Source organism: Lutra lutra, chromosome 2, assembly GCF_902655055.1.
Source record: "Lutra lutra chromosome 2, mLutLut1.2, whole genome shotgun sequence".
NCBI classification, from domain to species: domain Eukaryota; kingdom Metazoa; phylum Chordata; class Mammalia; order Carnivora; family Mustelidae; genus Lutra; species Lutra lutra.
This window is the reverse complement of record NC_062279.1, coordinates 111446228-111461732: the sequence shown is the minus strand read 5'-3', so window position 1 is coordinate 111461732 and position 15505 is coordinate 111446228. Positions and strand designations below refer to the sequence as shown.

At 35.5% G+C, this 15505-nt stretch overlaps 1 pseudogene; it reads left to right on the top strand.

Annotated features, from left to right (window-relative positions):
- The first annotated feature begins 6831 nt into the window (after window positions 1-6831).
- On the top strand, window positions 6832-14869 carry LOC125094118 (gametocyte-specific factor 1-like; annotated as a pseudogene).
- Window positions 14870-15505: the final 636 nt, after the last annotated feature.

Genomic DNA, 15505 nt, shown 5'->3' with positions numbered 1-15505 from the left:
TTATTAGCCTCATTTAAAAGATAGTATATTTCAGGAGGAATAGATATTTTGAGAAGAATTTGTTTAGACATAGGTTATAAATGGAGCACAGAAGGTTCGATATTATATGTCCATACAATAACTAGTACATTCTCCAATTCTCCTTGTAAATAGAAAAATGACAGATGAAACAACTTGAACAAATCATTTACATGCTTCAGTAATATCATTCACATCAGATTATAAGAATAGTGGTATTGCAAAATATTTTAAGTGTTTTTATTATTATAATTTGACTAATATTTTTATAGATAAGGATTTAGCACAGTCTTCATATTCTCTAATGTTTTCAAGAATCATTTTTTAAAAATTATTTTATTATTATGGTGAAAACTTAATTATGAGTTTTACCTCTTAACAAATCTTTAAGTGTGTGATACATTATTGTTGACTACTAATACAATGTTGTATAACAGATCTGTATTTAGCTTGCTTAACTGAAATTATATGCCTGTTGATTAGTAACTCTCCATTTTTTGCTTCTTCAGCCCTGGCAACCACCATTCCATTCTTTGATTCAATGAATTTGACTATTGTAAATACATTATGTAAGTGGAATCATGCAGTATTTGTCTTTCGGTAGCTGGTTTCATTAGCTTTTTTACTAGCACAATGTCTTTAAGTTTCATCCAAATTGTTGCATATTACAGAATTTCCTACTTTTAAAAGATGTAATAGCAGTCTAGTGTATATAGGTATTACATTTTCTTTATCCATTTATTTTCTGATAGACATTTAGGTTGTTTCCACATCTTGGTGATTATGAATAGTGCTAAAATGAACACGGGAATGTTAGTATCTCTTTGACATCCTGATTTCAATTTGTTTGGGTAAGTACCCAGAACTGGAATTATTGGATCATATGTATTTGCATTTTTGGTGTTGTGTCCATGAAATCATTGCTAAGACCAATGTCACGAAGCTTTTCTTTTATGTTTTCTGCTAGTCTTATATTAAAGTGTTCAAGTCTTATATTGAAGTCTTTAATCCATTTTGAGTTTTGTAAATGTGTGTGGGTATCTGGTGTTAGTTAAGGGTCCAATTTCATTCTTTTGCATATGGATATCCAGTTTCCCAACACCATTTGTTGAAAAGACTGTTCTGTCCGCCTTGCTGGTTCTTGGTAGTCTTATCCAAGTTCAGTCAATGGTATATGCATGATTTTATTTCTGGGCTCTGTCCTTTGGTCTGTCTTTTTGCCAGTACTACACTGTTTTGATTACTGTGGCCGTATAACATATTTTGAAATCAGAAAGTGTGATGCCTTGGGAATACAAGCTGGTGCAACCACTCTGGAAAACAGCATGGAGGTTCCTCAAAATGTTGAAAATAGAACTACCCTATGACCCAGCAATTGCACTACTGGGTATTTACCCTAAAGATACAAACATAGTGATCCGAAGGGGCACGTGCACCTGAATGTTTATAGCAGCAATGTCTACAATAGCCAAAGTATGGAAAGAACCTAGATGTCCATCCACAGATGAATGGATAAAGAAGAAGTGGTATATATACACAATGGAATACTATGCAGCCATCAAAAGAAATGAAATCTTGCCATTTGCGAGGATATGGATGGAACTAGAGGGTATCAGGCTTAGCGAAATAAGTTGATCGGAGAAAGACAACTATCATATGATCTCCCTGATATGAGGAAGTGGAGATGCAGCAGGGGGGGTTAAGGGGGTAGGAGAAGAATAAATGAAACAAGATGGGATTGGGAGGGAGACAAACCATAAGTGACTCTTAATCTCACAAAACAAACTGAGGGTTGCTGGGGGGAGGGGGGTTGGAGAAGGAGGGTGGGGTTATGGACATTGGGGAGGGTATGTGTTATGGTGAGTGCTGTGAAGTGTGTAAACCTGGCAATTCACAGACCTGTACCCTTGGGGATAAAAATATATGTTTATAAAAAATAAATTAAAAAAAAAAAAAGAAAGAAAGTGTGATGCCTCAAGCTTTGTTCTTTCTCAGGATAGATTTAGCTATTTGTTGTCTTCTGTGGTTCCATATAAATTGTGGAATTTTTTTTTTCCAAGAAAGTGAGTTTTATTAAAAGGAGGGGAAAACAATAGGAAATGTCTTTGCCTCATCATGTTTTTTAAAAATTTTTACTTTTTATTTTTTATTTTTTAGTAACATATAATGTATTATTAGCCCCAGGGGTACAGGTATGTGAATTGCCAGGTTTACACACTTCACAGCACTCACCATAGCACATACCCTCCCCAATGTCCATAAAATTGTGGAATTTAAAAAAAGAATTTCTATTTCTGTAAAAAAATGCTACTGGAATTTTGATAGGGACTGCATTGAATCTATAGATTGCTTTTAGTAATATGGACACTTTGACAGTATTGTCTTCCCAGTCATGAATATAGGATGTGTTTCCATTTGTGTATTTAATTTCCTTCATCAATGTTTTGTTATTTTCAAGATATATTTTGTGATATTAACTAAAATGACTATACAATAAATGGAATCTCAAGGTTATAGAATTAATTTAAAAATTAACTTAAAACAACTTAAGGATTTCTCATCTTTTGGGAAAAAAAGGGGGGTAAAATTGTATAAACTCTTTACTTTTTTACCTGACCCTTGAAGACTTGAAGGTCTCACAGTTAAGAGATGCCATCTTCTTGGCACAGTTTTGTCTTGAAGTATAAGTGGCCAGACTTTTTTTTAACCTTCCTATTTTTTGAATTCTTGTTACAAGTTTATTTTAAAAGAGGTTTAAATTAGGGGCACCTGGGTGGCTCAGTTGGTTAAGTGTCTGACTCTTGATTTCAGCTGGGTCATGATCTCAGTGTCTTGGGATCGAGCCCTGCATTGACCTGCATATTGTCTCTGTGTTTAGTGGGGAGTCTACTTGAGAATTCTTTGTCTTTCTTCCTCTGCCTCCCCCTCCCCACACATGTGCTTTTTCTCTTTAAAATAAATAAATAAATCTTTAAAAGAAGTTTAATATAACAAGCAACAAGTTAACAGATAATATACAAACAAACAATTCCCAGAGGCCCCAATATCACAATATTTTGAATGCTCTTAACTTACACTAGAGTTGCTAAAGATATAGGAAATGTCTTTTATCCAGTTCCTGGAGTCTCTGATATCATCATAAGTTCAGTGATATTCTTTTCTGGGCTATATAGGTGGTTAGCTTTTTGGGGAATCACTGGTAACTATACTGTCCCCATATAACCCCCCCTTTTTTTTTTTTTTTTGCTTAGTTCTTGCATTATTCTGATCTTGTCAACTTTAAAGAGGAAAAGAGGAAAACTAATCTTTCTTCAACTTTTGACTTTAATTTTTCTTGTGATTTAGTGTCTCAATGAGTGTTGAACTCATCTTCAATTTATGTACCTTTTAAAAGCTCCCCCCATCTATCCACATACATATTTCTTCCCTCTTTTTTTTTAAAATCCCAATATACCTAAGTAATAAAAATCAAACTTCATTCAGTGACTTAACAGCTAAGTGAAAAAGATAGTTGCAAGTACTGTGTATAAAAAACAGTCCTAGTTCAAGGTTAATTACTCCTAATTTTTCATTTCTCTCATCTATATGTCTCCATTCACAACAGTAGCATAAATGAAAAGCGTGAAAGGATGAAAAATGCAATGTTTCATGAAGTATGAGCTAATGATTTTAGTGTCCTCTTAAAAGGATGAGGTATGGCCTTTCCATACTTTTCAAGAACTTGGCCTATACATCACTATCACTTAAGCATCTTATTCCAAGATCACTATTCCTCCTGCTTTATGGAACAGATGAGATGAGAGGACCATCCTGCCGTAGATCAAATGAAAGACACAAATGAGGACATTATAGAAATATTTGTTTTCAGTCACTATTTCTTTGTGGAGGATAGGATTCCTTAGAAGAGAAATGTAAATCACTTATTTTCTTATTTTGAATCCTTGTTCATCAATTTGTAGGACCTGAGTGGATAGAATTTTTTTTTTTCTGAAAAATCGTAATTGCAGGATTCTTACCAGGTTATCAGAACTGACATAATAGTATATCTCCTAGTTAAACAATTTCTGTTTCGCATACCAGGTTCATCTTAGGGCAGACGGAAGTAGATTGATAGATTTGTCACTCTTGCAGGTGACTAGAATCTGAACAGCAGAATTCCAAGCATTCTGTATTTTAGGTTATTTTTCTCTAGATGCTATTACATAGCTACTTAAATTTTTATTTTTAGTGATCTCATTTGTTGGCTAATAGGACCTGTGTTTTGGAAGACGGAGCTAAACTCATGTCACTGAAAGCACTCAGTATAGTGTCAGTGCTTAACCCTTTTCCAGTGAGAAGTCCTTTGATGTTTCTGTTTACAACTTCTGATTTCCACGTTGGGAGTCAAGAAACTAAAGTATTTTCTAAAATTACAAAAAATTGATAACCACACTAAATGGGACAAAATATATGATGTTAAGTATATTGATATGTATTCTTATAAGCAACGTTTGGAAACTTAAAGACAACATTAGGATGGTGAAATGTTAATAATTAAAATTATTTAATTTTATTGTTATATTCTTTTTAAAAAAGATTTATTTACTTGAGAGAGAGAATGAGAGAGCATGAGCAGGAGGTGGGAGAGGGAGAAGCAGACTCCTTGCTGAGCAGGGAGCTGCATATGGGGCTTAATCCCAGGGTCCTAGGATCATGACCTGAGCAGAAGGCAGACAGACGCATAACCGACCGAGCCACCCAGGCACCCCAAATTTTATTGTTATATTCTTTTTTTTAATTTATTTTTTATTTTATTTTTTTAAAATTTTTTTTAAAGGTTTTATTCATTTCATTTGACAGACAGAGATCACAAGTAAGCAGAGAGGCAGGCAGAGAGACAGGAAGGGAAGCAGGGTCCCTGCCGAGCAGAGAGCCCGATGCGGGGCTCGATTCCAGGACCCTGGGATCATGACCTGAGCCGAAAGCAGAGGCTTTAACCCACTGAGCCACCCAGGCGCCCCTATTGTTATATTCTTTTCATGGAGATGGTAACCAGTAAAGTAAGACTTACTGGTTAGAGCTCTTTCATTTTCAGAAATTATAATTTGATTTTATATTTGTTAATCGCAATGAATGGGGCAGGCGCTTTTACAACTGTTGATTCTTTAGCCATTAGAACACTAGAGGTCACTGTAGCTAGTATTTGTGTCACTATTTCAATGGTTTGGTTAAATCACTAGCAATTTTCTGTTTAATTCAAATAACTGAGTGTTTTAAAGGGAATCCCATCTTCCTGATGTGATAGAATAGTTTATATATCACTACATACATATGTTTTAGATAACTCTACCTATATTTTTTATTCCATTTTCAAAAGCAAATAATTTAAAAAAGGGAAATACACAAGACAGGTGAGAAATGCGTAAGTCTGTCCAAATTGGAAAGTATATGTTTTTATTTTGCTTTAGGTGTTCTTTGTCCTACAACCAAGTCCCAATTTCAGTTTCTCGTATTGTTAGCCCGTGACAAAGTAAACTCCAGGTGACAGATGCCCATATCGCTTATATTCCTAATTGGTTAATTAAGGCCGGATACAATTGCAAGACCTCAAGAGAAGCTGTTTTGAGAAGGTAGAGGCCCGAGATGCTGCTCACTTGCCCGTCCCCGTTACCATATTAATCAGGCAGGAAAACCTGTGATCTAAACGTTGTCTTGGAAACAGGTCTCCAGCCTCTTCAGTGGCTGTAGGAGACTCCAGTCTCACTGAAGTCAAACTGGGTCTGCTTCTTCAGCCTGTGCAGGCAGTGGGAGCAGAGGGCTTCGGTCTAATTGGTATTTATTGTTGCCATTGTTTTGCATTCCAGACCTTTGATAAACCTTTCCCAGCACAGCAAACCCATGGTTAACTCCACAGCAGTGAGGAAGCTATGGGAGCAGAACTGCAATTAACCTTCATGGGCAAAACAGAACATAAAAAACCATGAGGTAGGCTTGCTTTTTGCAGATGTAATTTTTAATGACAGCTGGCAGGGGAAAAAATATACCTTAAAATGAGAACATATTTGTGTTCATACACAATAGCCAGAGAAGAGACATTTACCTAAAAAAGGGCTAATTATTCATATTGAAGTGAAGAAGAAAAAGGAAGAATGTAAAATACAAAAGAGTTATAATTAAAAAGTAGATTGTTGGGGCGCCTGGGTGGCTCAGTGGGTTAAAGCCTCTGCCTTCGGCTCAGGTCATGACCCCAGGGTCCTGGGATCGAGCCCCACATCCGGCTCTTTGCTTGGTGGGGAGCCTGCTTCCTCCTCTCTCTCCTGCCTGCCTCTCTACTACTTGTGATCTCTGTCTATCAAATTAAAAAAAATAAAAAATAAATAAAATGATAAAAAGTAGATTGTTTCTAATACTGGGATTCAAGCACAAGTGTTGTCAGGTGCCTTCTTATTTAAGTGACAACGCTCAATGAGTACAAAAAAACCTAACCCTTTTCTCAAAACTTTTTCCATGTTGTTATGTGTAAGAGGTGGTATTTATAATGGGAAATATTATGTCTTACGAAGCTGCAAATTCCAGGTAATTATCAGTGGGCCAGACACTTACTTGCTTTAAGCCTCAATTTCAGCATCTGAAAAATTCAAAGAGGTACCTTAACAGCCTGTAAGCTAAAAGCTCTGCCACATTATATTCTGAGACCCTTTGGGGCTCTAAGCTCTATGACTCTGTAATGCTTTGTAGCAGAACCTCTTCAGTAATTTATCCCTTAACAGATTGCTTCACATGTTAGTAATAACGGGAGGCTGAGGAAAGTTCATTAGATGAAGATTAAGGGAAATGGAGAAGTCATGGTCTGAACCCAGAAAAGAACAGTGTTTGGAGGTAGAGGAAAGTGACCTGGTAGAGGTGACTGTTAGGGACCAGAGGCCAGGTAGAGGTAAAAAATAGAAGAAAAGAGACCAGAAAAGGGACAAAGCCAAGGAGGAGTTCTTTTGCATGAATTTGTGAAGGAGACACATTTAAGAGGTGGGACAAGCTCTCAGACTTGTTGGTAGGAGGGTTTAGCCTAGCCTCCCTCCTGGTTCTTATCTGAGCAGTCACCATGGCTGTGAATTTTCTGTGCGCAGTGCCTGTGGGTTCACTGGCGCTGCCGAATATGGAGGCTTAAAAATTTGAAAGGCAGATAAATCTGCCTATCTTTATTCCAAAGCATTTTCCCTTCTCAGAAGCTGTGCTTTCAATTTAGAGGCTGCTGTGAAGGTCGAACCCTCAAGAGAGTCAAGGCAATGTTGTATGTGGGATAGGGTTGAAACCTGGGCTGAGGCAGAGAAATTCTGATGATTCTGATGCAGTGAATCTCTGAGTGTCTGCCTGGAACCCCTGGGAGTTGCTGATATTTTGGGTTCTCAGCTGGAATATATTCAGTACATTCAAGTTTTTTATTGTGTCCGTCTTCACTCCAAATTGCATGGCAGCTTCTGAATATTCTGGTATTAGCTTGTCCCCTGATATTATGGTTTTTTTCCTTCTACTCTTTTCTAAATCTGAAACTATTAAACTATTAAGTGAAAGGCTGGGTGGGATAAAGCCTTGCTCCTTTCTCTTCCTTGGCCATCTCTTCTCCCTCAAGTTTAGCCGTGTTACTGAAGATTCAGAAGTTCTTGGAAATTTTATCTTGGTACTTTCGTTACTTTAATTTGATTTTCTACACAAGGGAACTCCTCCTGGATTTGACCTCTACCTGTTTTTCGTGTCATCTTTACATACATACCAGCTGTTACGAGGTGGTGAAGAAGATTGGACAGCAGGCCTTGGCAGGGGATATTCAAAGCATCACTTTCTCCCCCTCTCCGAACTGTGCTGACATTCCCAGTGGCCGCTGGGGGGAGCCACATACCCACATTCTCTCAGACTTAACAGAGTCCCTTTTCAAGGAAGCTGAGATCGTAGTCAGTTGCGGCCAATAAGAAAAGTAAATTGTTTTAAATGCCTTTGGAAAGAAAGCAGCAATTCAAACTGACAAATTTATGGGGTTTAAATTTGAATCAAATATTGCATTTGACTTTCTCCCGTTTTTTTTCTCTAGAGGATGTGGAAACTAATGAAAAAGAGACTGTTTCTTAAAGGAAAAATGCATACTTGCAAAGCACTGCTTTCCTAGCTTCTTTTTCCATGCACTTCCCAGGTTGGTAGCTGTGAGGTGGTCAAAACTCCAAATATGTTTGTCTTGTTTAGGTTATAAGGCCATGATGAGTTATTACAGATCCCAAATTGTCTAGAAAGATAGGACAAACAGCATTTAAGGGTATATTTTTTATTTCATTCTTCTTGTTTTACATCTCTCAAGTGTCTCTAAATGGAACCTATTTTTTAACAATATCTAAAAATAATCTTAAATCATAATGTCAAGAGAGTCTCCATACTGTGGGAGCAGAAATATAAGTAGCAGAGATATCAAGGCTCCTACTTCTGTATCAGTTTATACCAGTGGCTCTTTTGTGTACTGTTGGAACACAGCCATACAAAACAATAACAACAACAACAACAATCCCCCCCCCCCACACACACACACAAACTGAGAAAGAGTAATGAAATTAAATAAAGAATGGCATTTCATCTCAGGAACTGGGATTTATTTATTTTTTCTTTATTATTTATTTTATTTTATTCATTTTTTTAAAGATTTTATTTATTTATTTATTTGACAGACAGAGATCACAAGTAGGCAGAGAGGCAGGTAGAGAAAGAGAGGAGGAAGCAGGCTCCCTGCTGAGCAGAGAGCCCGATGTGGGGCTCCATCCCAGGACCCTGGGATCATGACCTGAGCTGAAGGCAAAGGCTTAACCCACTGAGCCACCCAGGCATCCCTGGGATTTATTCCTTTTTTGGAGGAATAGGGTCAAATGTATATTGAGAAACCTTGGATGTAGGATTTAAGAAGGATATAGACCCAGTGACTTCAAACCTCAATTAATGTGTTGCAGACACAGTGACCAGTGCCTCTGATACCCCTTAGCTTTGCTTATCTGTGAGGAGGACCCCTCATTTGATTAGACTGTGTCAGTAGTCTCTTCATTTTCTCACCATGAATTTCACTGAGTTTCATAATCTTTATTTGGTTTCCATTTAACTTCAATATAATCAGCTATCTCTTTGAAGAATAGTAACAAAAAATCCTAAAATATTAAACAGATTAATGCTATGCCTGATTTATGTGACCTATATATTAATGCTCATTATATTTGAAATGACAGACTCTTCTATAGCAAAAAAAAATTAAAATTAAACAGTATTATAATTTTGTGACCTAAAAGATCATCTCAAATAAACCTTTGTTTTTTCATGATTAAAAAGAAGAGTCATACCCATGTTTGTGGCCAGACTATTTTGGAAGAAAATTTAGTTATAGATGTGATTGGAAAACTAATTTTCACCACCATTATTAAGATACTGTTTTGTAAAGAAAGATACAGTATTGGCAGATTATTTTGAGGAAGTTGTTTTGTAGAAAATGAGCATTTGTTGAAGGTTTGCTCTGTACCAAACATTTTATATACATTTATTCATTTACCATTCCCAGTAACACAATAAAAAATGCTATATATTTTACAGGTTAGGAAACTCAAGTGCAGATGTTAGATAATATATACAACTTTAAATGGTTAATGTCAAAGACATAGTCAAAGCAGGTCTCTGTGATACCAACATCTATTCTCTTAAGAAAAAATTTTCCCTTTTGCCCCAGTATTCTTAAGAAATAATTGACATACATCACCATAGAAGTTTGATGTATACAACATCATTATTGATTTGCATATATTGTAGAATGACTATCACAATAGCTTCAGCTAATATCCATTTTCTTGTATAGATATAAAGAAAAGAAAGAATAAATGAAAAAATTCTCCTTATGATAATTCTTAGAGATAATTCATCTCCGATGATGACTTACTCTGTTAACAACTTTTGTGTATATTATACTGTGGTATTACCTATAGTCATTATGTTGTATATTACATCCCAGTACTTATTTATCTTGCAACTGAAGGCTTGTACCTTTTGATCATCTTCCCCTGATTCTCCCTCCCTCTACTCCTTTTGGTGACCGCAAGTCTGGTCACTTTTTCTATGAATTAGGGTTTTTTTTCCTGTCTTTTGTTTTTGTTTTTTAGATTCCACATAGAAGTGAGATCATCCAGTTATTTGTCGTTCTCTAACTTACTACACTTACTGTAATACCTTCAAGGTCCATTCATTTTTGTCACAAATGGTAGGATTTCCTTATCTCTTATGGCTGAATAATATCCCATTGAATATATATACCACAACTTTTTTATCCATTCATTGATAAACACTTTGGTTGGTTGTTTCCATGTTCTGGCTATTATAAATAATGCTCTATGAACATGGGGGCACAGATACCTTTTCAAGTCAGTGTTTTTCATACCTTTGGATATAATCCCAAAATGAAATTGCTGGATCATATGGCAGTTCTAATTTTTAATCTTTTTGAGTATCCTCCATACTGTGTTCCATAGTGGCTGTACCAATTTACAATTCCATCAGCAGTGCAGGAGGATTCCCTTTTCTCCACATCCACACCAGCATTGTTATCTTTTGTCTTTTTGATGATGACCATTCTAATCGTCATTGTGGTTTTAGTTTGTATTTCTCTAATTACTAGTGAGTTTGAGCATCTTTTCATAACTGTTGGCCTTATGTGTATTTTATTTGGAGAAATGTTTGAGTCCTTTTCCTGTATTTTAAGTTGTTTTTATTCTTTTGTTCTGTTTTGTTTTGTTATTGAGTTGTTATGAGTTCTTTGTATTTTTTGGATATTAACCCTTACCAGATACATGGTTTGCAAATAATGTTTCCTATTTTGTAGATTGTTTTTTCACTTTATTGATAGTATCTTTTGCTGTGCGAAAGCTTTTTAGTTTGATGCAGCACCATTTGCTTATATTTTATTTTTATTGCTTGTGCTTTTGTTATTTTATACAAAAAAATTATTACCGCAACCCATGCCAGGGAGCTTTGTTCCTGTTTTCTTCTCGGAGTTTCTTCTAGGTGTTTACTGGTTTCAGGTCTTATATTTAAGTCTTTTATCCATTTCAAGTTGTTTTTTGTGAGTGGTATAATATATGGGTCCAGCTTCATTCTTTTACATGTGATTATCCAATTAAATACCATTGGAATCTTGATAGAGATTGCATTAAATCTACAGATGGCTTTTGGAAGTATTCATATTTTAACAACATTAATTCTTTTGATTCATGAACATGGGACACCTTTTCATTTATTTGCATCTTCTTCAGTTTGTTACGTCAGTGTCTTATAGTTTTCAGCATAGAGATCTTTTCCCTCCTTACTTAAATTTATTCCTAAATGTTTTATCCTTTTGATGCTGTTGTAAATGGGATTGGCTTCTTCATTTCATTTTTCAGAAATTTTGGTGTTAGTGTACAGAAATACTAGTGATTTTTGTATGTTAATTTTGTATCTTGCAAATTTACTGAATTCATTGATTAGATCTTAAAGTTTTTGAGTTGAGACTTTGGGTTTTTCATATATAAAATCATGTCATCTTCAAATCAGGCAATTTTAACTTTTTCCTTTATAATTCTGACACCTCTTATTTCTTTTACTTGTCTGAATGCTATAGTTAGGACTTCCAGTGCTATGTTGAACAGGATTGGTAGGTGTGGGGACCCTTGTTTTGTTCCTTACCATAAAAGAAAAATTTTCATTCTTTCATTATTGAGTATGATGCTCACTGTCAGCTTGTCATATATGGCCTTTATTATGTTGAGAGATATATTCCTTCAAGGCCTAATTTTTTAGGAGTTTTTTTTTAATCATGAATCGATGTTGAATTTCATTGAATGCTTTTTCTGAGTCTTTTGAGATAATCACATGATTATTTTCTTTCATTCCATTAATGTCACATTGATGGGTTTGCATATGTTGAGCCATCTTTGCATCACAGGGATAAATCCTACTTGGTCATGGTAAATGATCCTTTTAATTTCCTGCTGAATTTGATTTGCTTATATTTCATTTAGAATTTTTTCATCTTTATTCATCAAGAATAATGACTGGTCTGCAGATTTGTTTTTTTGTTGTGAGTGTTCCTTTTTTTTTTTTTTGCACTGTCCTCTTCTGGTTTTGGTGTCAGAACAATGCTGTTTTTGTAAAATGAGTTTGGAAGTGTTCTTTCTTTTTTATTTTTTGGAGGGGTTTGAGAAAGATTGATATTTATTATTCTTTAAGTGGTAAAATTCGCCAGGGAAGCAATTTGGTCCTGGTTTTTCTTTTTTTCTTTTTTTTTTTTTTTAAAGATTTTATCTATTTATTTGACAGAGAGATCACAAGCAGGCAGAGAGGCAGGCAGAGAGAGAGGAGGAAGCAGGCTCCCTGCTGAGCAGAGAGCCCGATGTGGGGCTCGATCCCAGGACTCTGAGATCATGACCTGAGCCAAAGGCAGCGGCTTAACCCACTGAGCCACCCGGGCGCCCCAGGTCCTGGTTTTTCTTAATTGGGAGATTTTTGATTATTGATTCAACCTCCTTACTAGTAATTAATATATTCAAGTTTTCTATTTCTTCCTGTTTAGTCATGGTAAATAGTATATTTCTTTTTTTTTTTAAGGTTTTATTTCTTAATGATAGAGAGAGCAAGAGAGGGAACACAAACACAATGTAACTGGAGAGGGAGAAACAGGCTCCCTTCTGAGCAAGGAGCTTGATAGGAGGCTCCATCCCAGAACCCTGGGATCATGACCTGAGCTGAAGGCAGATGCTTAATAGTCATTAAGCCACCCAGGCACCCCAAGAAATATATTTCTAAGAATTTTTCCATTTCTTCTAGGCCATCCAGATTGTTGGCATATTCTGAGCATTTGAATCTCTGTGGTATCAGTTGAATGTCTTCTTTTTTAATTTATAATTTTGTTGATTTTAGTCCTTTGTTTTTGTTTTGTTTTGTTTTGCTTGGTTAGTCTAGCTAAGGATTTGTCAATTTTATCTTCTCAAAGAACAAACTATTTGGTCAGTCATTTCTATTGTTTTTCTGTTCTCTAATTTCTTTTCTAATATTTATTATTTCCTTTCTTCTGTTAAATTTGGGTTCACTTTGTTCTTTCCCTGTTTCTTAAGGCATCATTGGGTTGTTTATTTGGGATCTTTCTTTCTTCTTAGTGTAGAAGTTTATTATTAGAAACTTCCTCCTTAGAACTGCTTTTACTACATCCCATAAATTCTGGCAAGTTGTGTTTCCATATTTGTTTGTTTCAAGAAACTTTTTTATTTCTTCTTTCATCCTTTGGTTGTACAGGAGAATATTGTTTAATTCTCCTGAGTTTGTAAATTTTCCAGTTTTCCTCCTCTTAATGATTTTTAGTTTCATGCCATTGTGGTCAGAGAAGATACTTGGCATGATTTCAATCTTCTTCAATTTTCTAAGATTTGTTTTGTGGCCTAACATATGGTCTATCCTAGATAATGTTCCATGTATGCTTGAAAAAAATGTGTATTCTGCTGTTGTTGGATAACATGTTCTATATGTGTCTGTTAGGTTCATTTGGTCTAAGGTATTATACAAATCTGTTGTTTCCTTGTTGATTATTTCTTGATAATTGTTGAGAGTGGGGTATTAAAGTCTCCAACTATTATTATATCATAGTTTATCCCTCCTTTGGCTCTTTAAGCTTTTGCTTTGTATATTTAGGTGCTCTGCTATTGGACGTATAAATATTTGTAAATTTTATATCCTCTGGATGTATTGATCCCTTTATCAGTATATATAATCACCTTCTTTTTCTGTTTATACCATTTTTAGTTTAAAGTCTATTTTGTCTGATATACATACAGTTACTCCTGCCTTTTGATGGTTACCGTTTGCTTGAAATGTCTTTTTCTATTCCTTCACTTTCAGTCTATGTGTCTTTAAGGCTAAAGTGAGCCTCTTATAGGCAGAATATTGTTAGACCTTGCTTTTTTTATTCCTTCAGCCATTCTCTGTCTTTTGAATTGATAATTTGATCTGTTTACATTTAAGGTAGTTATTTATAGGTAAGATTTATTATTGCCCTTATTTTCACTGTTTTCTGCTTGTTTTGTAGATCTGTTGTTCCTTGCTTCTTATACTGCTGTCTTTTTTAAATGTGTTTTAATATCCTTCGATATCAGTGTGCTTCGACTTCTTTATAATGGTCTTTTGAGTAATTATTGTTAATATTTTTCTTGTGGTTATTGTGAGGCTTATGTAAAATGTCTTAGGCCAGATGTGAATGTTGCTGGGGTACAGATGTAGAGAGGTGACTGTGGGGAGAACATGCCTCCACTGAGCACTTGTATTCAGCTCCTTCATTTTCAACATAGAAGAAACTCACATCAATTCCCTGGACTCTAAAGGCTATTACAATGCCCCTATAATAAAAACCACTGGATCAGGGTATGCAGGTTTCCTTATCATCTTATCAAGTACAGAAAGAATCATCTTGATGTCACAAATCTGCTACTTATCCCTTTAACACTCACCATCAGGTTCCTTGGGCCAAAATCAGTCATCACATCTCAAGCTGTGATGATGAAGATTGTATTGAGCAGAATGCTGTCAACCAAACCAGGAACCTTGGATAAGAAACTCTGGCTGAGAGCACATGGCAGTGTCCTCTTTGTGATGAAGACTGAGATAAAGGTCTGTGGGAACAGACTAGCACCCCTTGGTCTGGGTCACAGCCAAATACTGTGGCAATAGCAGTCCTGTAAGCAACATAGTTCTGGAACATAAGAGTAACCTGGCTTCAGGCATGTACATTCCCAAGTCTCTACTATATGTTCTGCCATGGAAAAACAATGGAAATGCACAGTAAGTGAATATCTATCTTATCAAATGCCAGACCCTAGAAGACTCTTGCTTCTTCCTGCTACCAGTGGGGTCTTCATTTTTTTTCTCTTGATCTAATTATAGAAAGATAAACTGTGATCTTTAAACTAAAAAAAAAAAAAAAAACTTTAAACATTTGTAAGACTATTTGAAAATGATAACAGCCTAACTTCCAAAGAATTATCATACTTTACACTTTTACTTTTCCCTCTCACATTTTAGGTTATTGTTTCAATTTTTTTTTAATTTTTAAAAATTAAAAAAATTTTACATATTTTAAAATTTACATTTTAAAAAATATTTTATTTATTTATTTGTCAGAGAGAGGGAAAGAGAGAGCACAAGCAGGGGGAGCAGCAGGCAGAAGGGGAAGCAGGCTCCCTGCTGAGCAAGGATCCCGATGCGGGACTCAATCCTAGGACCCTAGAATCATCACCTGAGCCAAAATCAATAGTTGGACGTTTAATTGACTGAACCACCCAGGCACCCCTGTTTTGATGATGTTAATTAGCATTATTTTACTTCAACTTAAAGAACTCCCTTTAACATTTTTGTAAGGCAGATCTACTGGTAATAAACTTTCTCAGCTTTTGTTTGAGAAAGCCTTATTTTTTTTCCTTTG